This window comes from Suricata suricatta, chromosome 17 (assembly GCF_006229205.1).
Source record: "Suricata suricatta isolate VVHF042 chromosome 17, meerkat_22Aug2017_6uvM2_HiC, whole genome shotgun sequence".
In the NCBI taxonomy this organism is placed as follows: Eukaryota; Metazoa; Chordata; class Mammalia; order Carnivora; family Herpestidae; genus Suricata; species Suricata suricatta.
Window position 1 is genome coordinate 40,736,092 of NC_043716.1, and position 9,340 is coordinate 40,745,431.

The window sequence follows — 9,340 nt, forward strand, 5'->3', positions numbered from 1 at the left end:
TGCCAAATGCCCTTTGGGGAACAGTATTACAGCCCATTGAGACCCACTGGTTTACCCCATTCTTGAGCTTAATATAAATGGAATCCTACAAAACGGACTCTCTTGTGTCAAAACCATAAAGAATATACTCTTTTGTTCAGCATTTGTTGAGAGTCACCAATCTTGCTGCATTTAGCTCTAATCTGTTCATTCTCTTTGCTTTATTATGTTGCCACTGTGTGACTTGATCACAAATTTATTCATTCCACTGCTGATGGGCATCCAAGCAGTTTACAGTTTGAGGATGTTATGAATAATGCCACCATGAACATTCCATCTATGTCTCCTGGTGAATATATATGAACTCTTGTTGAACACCTAGAAGCAAAACTGTCATGTCAGCTTCAGTAAGTTAGTACTTGTCCAAAGGGAGTCAGGCGTACCAGTTTACACTCCAACTTGTCTCCTTTTCTTTCATGCTAGCAACTAATAGGGAAAAAACCATTTACATGACATTGAACCAGTTATCTTACCTCTGAATTAATATACAGCCTGCCAATTTGTGACCCATTTAAAAAGAGTATTTCAGGGGCACCTGGGTGGCTCAGTCAGTTAAGTGTCCGAGTCTTGATTCCAGCTCAGGTCATGATCTTGTGGTTTGTTAGGTGGAGCCCCGAACCAGACTGTGCTGAAAAGCATGGAGCCTGCATGGGATTCTCTCTCTCTGCCCCTCCCAGGGTCACACGCATGAGCACGTTCTCTCTCTCTGCCCCTCCCAGGTTCACACCCATGAGCACGTTCTCTCTCTCTCTCTCTCTCTCTCAAAATAAATAGAATATTTCATTATATAGGGAAATGCTCACATGTAGTAAAGAGACAAAAAACAAACAAACAAAAAAAACCCACCAGTAACGTAATATGCCTGAAAGAAAATACACCAACATCAACAATGGCCTATGAACTATTTCTCTTCAATTTGCTTTTCAGTATTTTCTACAACAAACATGTAATAATGGAGTTGGCAAAGCTTTCCTATGCAACAAAAGCCTTAAGGGAAATTTAAAAAGTAGGTCAGGGTACAAATTTCATATCTGCATACATTCATAAAGACCTAATTAAGTAATGGATAGATCACAGAAAAGCAGAACTATCTCACAGAGCCATTGATCCAGTTACTACCCACCCCTGTATGCAGGGGTCCAAGACAGAACTTACATAAAATTCTACTCCAGAGTAAAATCGAGTCTAGAGGGTAATTCTTAATTTGTAAAAATAGATCACAAGATAGTAGTATTTTTTTAAGATTTTCTTTAAAGTTTATTTATTTAAGCCATCTCTATAGCCAACATGGGGCTCAAACTCACAACCCTGGGTGAGCCAGGTGCCCCGAAAGAGTAATATTCTGACATGATGGCTTATACAGCAGCTTACCATCATACTGGTGCTCTCATTTCTTTAGAAACTCACTATAAAATGGCCCAGAAGCAACACAGAAAATTAACATATCCAATATTCCCTTGAAATATATAGTTATAATTGCTACCTGCTGGTTACTGAGTATCTGAATACTGAGTATTTGGAAAGCAATAGCTTTATTTTAGAAAATGATTATTATTAAAGCAGCCACCAAAAACTTATCAGTCTCCATTATAAGTGAGTTCTATTAAATCTTTATTTGACATGTGAAAATGTTATAAAACTCATACTTCCTGTTCTAATCACTCTACTTCATATCAAGGATTCTTCTGTTGGACAAGAACACGCCCATAAGATTCAGTACAAACCCAAGAGGTATTTCTTCTGAGAGAAAATACTAAATGTTAATATACTACATTAGGTAAATTATTTATACCAAAAGCATTTGTTACTTTAAGGCCTTGAAGATCAGCTAAACTGGAATCTAATAAGATCACTATTCTGAGCACTGATTTCCTTCCTCTCCATTTTCCTACTTTGAGAAACTATGCTGATATTTATGCAATTTCAAACCACGAAAAATATGACAGTTTTGAGGCAAAATGAATAAAAAACAGTAGAAAATAAACTTTTTTAAAAAAGTAAGCTCTAAGACTCCAGTGGGAAATAAACTTCTATTAAGAGCACTTTCTGGAGCGGGGGTGCCTGGGCGGCTCAGTAAGTTGAGCACTGGACTCAGTTTTTGCTCAGGTCACGATCTTATGGCTCATGGTTCGAGCCTGCACGAGGCTCTGCACTGATGGCGTGGAGCCTGCTTGGGGTTTGTGTCTCCTCTCTCTGCCCCTCCTGGCTTGCTCTCTCTCAAAAAGTAAACAAACATTCTTTTTTAAAAAGAGCATTTCAGGGCACCTGGGTGGCTCAGTCGGTTAAGCATCCAACTTCGGCTCAGGTTATGATCTCACAGTTCATGGGTTTGAGCCCCGCATCAGGTTCTGTGCTGACAGCTCCAAGCCTGGAGCCTGCTTTAGACTCTGTGTCTCCCTCTCTCTCTCTGCTCCTTCCCCTGCTCATTCTCTGCCTGTCTCTCTCTCTCTCTCTCTCTCAAAACTAAATAAACATTAAAAAAAATTTTTTAAAGAGCATTTTCTGGGGTGCTTGGGTGGCTCAGTTGGTTAAGCGTCCGATTTCGGCTCAGGTCATGATCTCATGGCTTGTGGGTTCAAGCCCCGCATCAGGCTCTATCTATGCTGACAGTTAGCTCAGAGCCTGGAGCCTGCTTCGGATTCTGTGTCTCCCCCTCTCTCTGACCCTCCCCTGCTCGCATAGTATCTCTCTGTCTCTCAAAAAAAAAAAATAAATAAATAAAAAAGAACATTTTCTAGGGCAACTGGATGGCTCAGTCAGTTAAGTTAAGCATCGGGCTCTTTGTTTCAGCTCATGAGATTGCCCTTCATGGGTTCGAGGCATGCTTTGGGCCCACGCTGACAGTGTGGAGCCTGCTTAAGATTCTCTCTCCCTTTCAAAATAAATAAACTTAAAAAATATTAATAATGAATGGATGAACGAATGAATGAATAAATAAAATGCTAAGTAAGGTCAGGTAGGGGGTGTCAGGCTGGCTCAGTCTATGGAGTGTGCTATTCTTGATCTCTGGGTAGTGAGTTCGAGTGCCATGTTAGGTGAAGAACTTAAAAAAAATTTTGGGGGCACCTTAGTGGTTCAGTCAGTTAAGCATTTCAACTCGGGTTATGATCTCACAGTTCATGGGTTCAAGACCTGCATCAGGCTCCACACCTCTGCACTGGGTGTGGAACCCACTTGGGATTCCCTCTCTCTCCAAATAAATACATACATACATACATACATACATAAATAACTTTAAAAATTACTAAGTCTAGAGGCACCTGAGTGGCTCAGTCGGTTGAGCGTCTGGCTTTGGCTCAGGTCATGATCTCGCGGTTCGTGGGTTTGAGCCTTGCATCAGGCTCTGGGCTGACAGTTCAGAGCCTGGAGCCTGTCTTCAGATTCTGTGTCTCCCTCCCTCTCTGACTCTCCCCTGCTCACACTGTCTGTCGCTCTCTCAAAAATAAATAAAACATTAAAAAAAAAGTAAAAATTACTAAGTCTGATATAAATTTCTCATTGAACTAGTAACCATAATTAGCTGATAGCCATAATAAATCTATTTAGTAGAATGCTTTGCAAGCTATGCATATATAATTTCCCTCCCATGATATATCCCAAATCATAAACCCATTTTTCCATTATATGTTCTGAGTTCAAGTATAATAGGATACAATGGCTACAGACACACAATTCAATAGAAGAACTGAGACATTATCCCAATTCCTAACCATTTGTCCAAACTCAAAGAAAAACTTCCCTAAGTCAATCTGAGAAATGAGTAGCTGCTTGACCTGCTCAACATACAAGAAATATATACAAAGCTTTCACTCTGAGTGACATGAACATCTACTACTGAATTGGAATGTAAGGTCAAAGCAAGCTAGTTGAGTTAGACACACAAACAATAAAACCCCTTTCAGAAAGTATTATACGGCTTCTCTCATGCAGGTATTTTCTATACAAATCTAAACAGGCTAGTCTTCAGGTCTATTAAAAAGAGATCCTAAGGGGTGCAAGGCTGGCTCAGTTAGAAGAGCATGCAATTCTTGATCTCAGGGTTGGGAGTTCGAAACCCATGTTGGGTGTAGAGATTACTTAAAAATACAATCTTTAAAAAAAAAAAAAAGAGGGAGAGAGAAAGATCCCAGGAACACTTTTGACATTATAAGCTTAAAAATCATTATCTTGGGGTGCCTGGGTGGCTCAGTCCATTGAGCCTCCCACTACGGCTCAGGTCAGGCTCTGTGCTGACACCTCAGACCCTAGAGCCTGCCTCGGATTCTGTGTTTCCCCCTCTCTCTCAAAAATAAACATTTGAAAAAAAAATCATTATCTTAAGGGGCGCCTGGGTGGCTGAGTCAGTTGACCGTACGAATTTGGCTCAAGTCATGATCTCATGGTTCCTGAGTTCAACTCCCATGTCGGGCTTGCTTTTGTTAGCACTGAGCCGGTTCCGGATCCTCTGTCTCACCCTCACTCTATCTCAAAAATAAACAATGAAAAATAATCATTATCTTAAGTGGCACCTGGGTAGCTCAGTTGGTTAAGCATCTGACTCTTGATTTTGGCTCAGGTCATCATCTCATGGTTCTCATGGGGAGTTGGGCTCTGTGCTGACATCCTGGAGCCTCCTTGGGATTTTTTTTCTCTCCCTGTCTCTCTGCCCCTCCCCTGCCCCCTCTCCCTCTCCCAATAACTTAAAAAAAAAATCATTATCTTAAGAAAAACACTGAACACTTTTATCACCTAAATCTTCTAAACAGTTACAGTTTCAGGGGCACCTGGGTGGCTCAGTAGGTTAAGGATCTTATTTCAGCTGGTTCGTGGGTTCAAGTTCTATGTCGGGCTCTGTGCTGATGGCTCAGAACCTGGAGCCTGCTTCAATTCTCTGCCTCCCTCTCTCTCTGCCCCTCCCCCACTCATGCTCTGTCTGTCTCTCTCTCTCTCTCAAAATTAAATTAAACATTAAAAAAAAATTTTAAGTTACACTTACATAGGCTCACCCACTATTAGTGTTAAAAGAAATGATACAGATCAGCTAGGCCAGTAGCCCCCAATTTTTAGGGTCTGAGACACTTCATGTACTAATTGCAAAAGAGTTTCTAGAGCCCTAATATAATAGTGGCAATAAATACAGTACCTGTCTTTGGAAAAAACACAAAAAAATAAAAATTTACCATAAACTGGTAAAGTTCTAAAATGAACTTGTACTTTATTTATCATAACATTATTTATATATACATTTGAAAAGGCCATACATATTTGTAAGACTATTTCTATAGTTCACAGATAATACCTGCATGGACACTAAAGTTATTTTTCAATAATTCTGCAGTGGCCCATTGTTTGATATCACGTATAAGACTAATATCCTTATTTTACCTAAGAGGACACTAAAGATCATGATGATGTGCTTAAGATCACACAACTAATAAGCTGTAAAGCCTAGAATACAACTTGGGACCTAATGATCTTTTTACTGTACTATGTAGGTGTAGTATTTTCTATTTTATTTTCATACCATGCATAAAATCACTGAAAAAGTTGACTGTAATATACAAACAACATAAATATAACTGAAGAAAAGTTTCATTTAAAATAGCAACAATGAGGTGCGCCAGGGTGGCTCAGTTGGTTGAGCACCCAACTTGGGCTCAGGTCATGATCTTGCAGTTCCTGGGTCTGAGCCTCACATTGGGCTCTGCTCTGACAGCTTGGAGCCTGGAGCCAGCTTTGGATTCTGTATCTCCATCTCCCTCTCCCTGCCCCTCCCCTGCCTGTGTGCATGTGTGTGCACACACTCTCTCTTTCAAAAATAAACATTTTTTTAAATTAAAAATAAGGGGGGGCACCTGGATGGCTCAGTCGGTTGACCGTCCAACTTCAGTTCAGGTTATGATCTCATGGTTCATGGATTCGGGCCCCACTTCGGTGCTGTGCTGACAGCTCAGAGCCTGGAGCCTGCTTCAGATTCTGTGTCTCGCCCTCTCTCTGTCGCTCCCCTACTCATAGTCTCTCTCTCAAAAATAAATAAGTATTAAAAATAAGTAAATAAAATTTAAAAAGTTGGTTAAGCATCCAACTCGACTTCAGCTCAGGTCATGAACTTACAATTAGATTCACGGTTTCTGAGTTGGAGCCCCGCACTGGGCTCTGTACTGAGCTCTGTGTTGGCAGCACGGAGCCTGCTTGGGATTCTGTCTTCCTCTCCCTCTGCCCCTCCCCTGCTTGCTATTTCCCTCTCTAATAAAAATAAACTTAAAAACAATAATTTAGCAACAAATAGGTGAGATACTTAGGAACAACACTAACAAGAAACATAGAGATTTTAAATGAAGAACACTTTAAAATTACTGCCAAGGAATACCAAAAACTTAAATGCTTAAGACAAAAGATTCCACGTTCGTGGATACAAAGCCATCTTAAGATTTTAGTTCTCCCTAAATTGATCTAAGATGTAATACAATCTAAATGCAATCTAAAATACAATGCCAGTAAGATTTCTTGGCAACCACACAAACTAATTCTATTATTAAGGTGAAAGGGCACCTGGCTGGCTCAGTTGGAAGAGCATGCGATTATTGATCTGGGGGGTGTGAATTTGAGTCCCAAGTCCCACACCAGGTGTAGATATTACTTTCTTTCTTTCTTTTCTTTTTTCGTGAGAGAGAGTACACGAAAGCAAGGGAGAAGGGCAAAGAGAGGCAGAGAGAGAGAGAAAGAGAGAGAGAGAGAGAGAGAGAGAATGAATCAATGAATGAGAATGAATCCCAATCAGGCTCCAGGCTCGGCACAGAGGCAGATGCAGGACTCGATCCCACAACCCTGGGATCATGACCTGAGCTGAAATCAATGATTGAGCCACCCAGGCGCTCCTAGATTACTTTATAAAATAAACTTAAATGAATGAATGAACAAATAAATAAATTTAATGTTAAAAAACAAGGGGTGCCTGAGTGGCTCAGTCAGTCAAGCGTCCGGCTTCGGCTCAGGTCATGATCTCACGGTTCATAGGTTTGAGCCCCGTGTCAGACTCTGTGCTGACAGCTAGCTCAGAGCCTGGAGCCTGCTTCAGATTCTGTGCCTCCTTCTCTCTGCCTCCTCCCCCACTCACACTCTGTCTCTCAAAAAGGAATAAACGTTAAAACAAACAAAAAACAAAGTAAGTAAGTAGTAAGAATGGTTGGAAACTTTCTTAAAGAGTAAGGAGAGCATACAAGCTTCTGTAGATACGTATTATAAAGCTCTAATAATTTAACAGGCTATTGGCAAGGAAGGCTGTATAAAGTCATTCTTTGCGCTTTACTGCAAGTTGGTGGTGTGAAGTGGTATATGAAGAATGCACATACCTTTTGAATTCCAATTCTCAATGTTTATCTAACAAATAATGCTCACAGACATACAAAATAATGTACAAGAATATTCACCGCAGCACTGCTGATTATGTACTAGAAAGAATTTAAAAGTCTACCGGGAGGGAACTGGGTAAAGAAATTACAGCACATGCAGTAGTCAAAAATTATGAGACCACTCTATCTCTAATGATATGAAATAAACTGAGATATATTAGCAAACAATGCAGGTGAAAGAACAGCGTGTATAGTATGCTACCATTTATATATGTGTGTAGGGACATACTGAATGTATGGCTACCTCTAGAAGAATTCACAAAAAAGGGCAAATACCAATTGCTTCAGCAGGAAAAAAAAAAATGACTAAGTACGAAGAGAAGACTTACTTTTCACTGCAAATCCCTTTATACCTTTCAGATTTTATACTACGTAACATATTACCTACTCCAAAAGACAATTTTTAAAAAGTCAACCAAGTAAAATACTCAAGTATAAAATTGCCGACATTGGCCTTAATGTAGACCTGTCCTAGTTTCTTGGGACATTATTGTCCACTATATCACTGGTGACCACAGTATTCTTGGTCTATTAAAACTGCTGAATAACTTGACCATAAATTATGTGAATAAATAAATAAATAAATAAAACTGCTGAAGACTGCTCAGGTCATGGCTATTACTAAGTTTACAACAGTAAGTTTTACCAAGGAACTAGCACTGTATTGACCTATTAGACTAATAATGCGAAAACCAACATATAATAATGGGGCTTCTAATTAGAAGAACAAGAGCTTTGTTAGAAGTTACTTTACTACAATCAGCAACTATAATTAAAGAAGAAATCAGTAAGCACCCAAATAACTGGTGAATACAGAAATGAATTAGAGATACGTGCTGTGATACTGGGCTACCCAAGATAGATATCACTTCTGATTCTTTGGAATATACAGAACAGTCTAATGGGGAAATAGGCACTAGACAAATAATTAAAATTGCTGCTGAGGATTTACCCAAGGGACACAGGAGTGCTGACGCATAGGGGCGCATGTGCCCCACTGTTCATAGCAGCACTTCTAACAACAGCCAAATCATGGAAAGAGCCTAAATGTCCACCAATGGATGAATGGATCAAGAAGACATGGTTTGTCTATATAATGGAATACTACATGCACAAGAGAAAGAGTGAAATCTGGGCATTTGTAGCAACATGGATAGAACTAGAGGGTATTATGCTAAGTGAAATAAGTCAGGCAGAGAAGGACAGATACCATATGTTTTCACTCATATGTGGAATAGGAGAAACTTAGCAGAGGACCCTGGGGGAGGGGAAGGGGGGAAAATAGTTGGGAAGAGGGAGGGAGGCAAACCATGAGAGACTCTTGAATACTGAGAACAAACTGAGAACTGGTGGGGGTAGAGGAGAGGGGAAAGGGGGTGATGGACATGGACGAGGGCACTTGTGGGGATGAGCACTGGGTATTATATGGAAACCAACTTGACAATAATCTATAAAAGAGAAAAATAAAAGTATATAAATAAATAAAATATTTTAGCCGAAAAAAGAAAAAAGAAAGAAGAAACTATGATAAATCCTATAAAAGTGCAGAGTACATTGAATTCCCTACACAAATCTAGGATGACTGGAAAAGATTTCTCCACAAAAGTGGTATTTAAGCATATGCTGAAGAACTGAGGAGCTGCCTTCAGGCAGAATTAGCTACAACATCTACAAAGGCCTTGGGTCAGCTTTGAACCTTTAAGGAATAGAGGGGGGAAACTGGTAAGCCAGACCATTCATAATAAAAAAGTACAAAGAGGGGTGCCTGGGTGGCTCTGTTGGTTGAGTGTCCGACTTCAGCTTGGGTCATGGTCTCATCATTCATGAGTTCAAATCCTGTGTCAGGCTCTGGGCCAACAGCTCAGAGCCTAGAGACTGCTTCAGATTCTGTCTCTCTCTCTCTCTCTCTC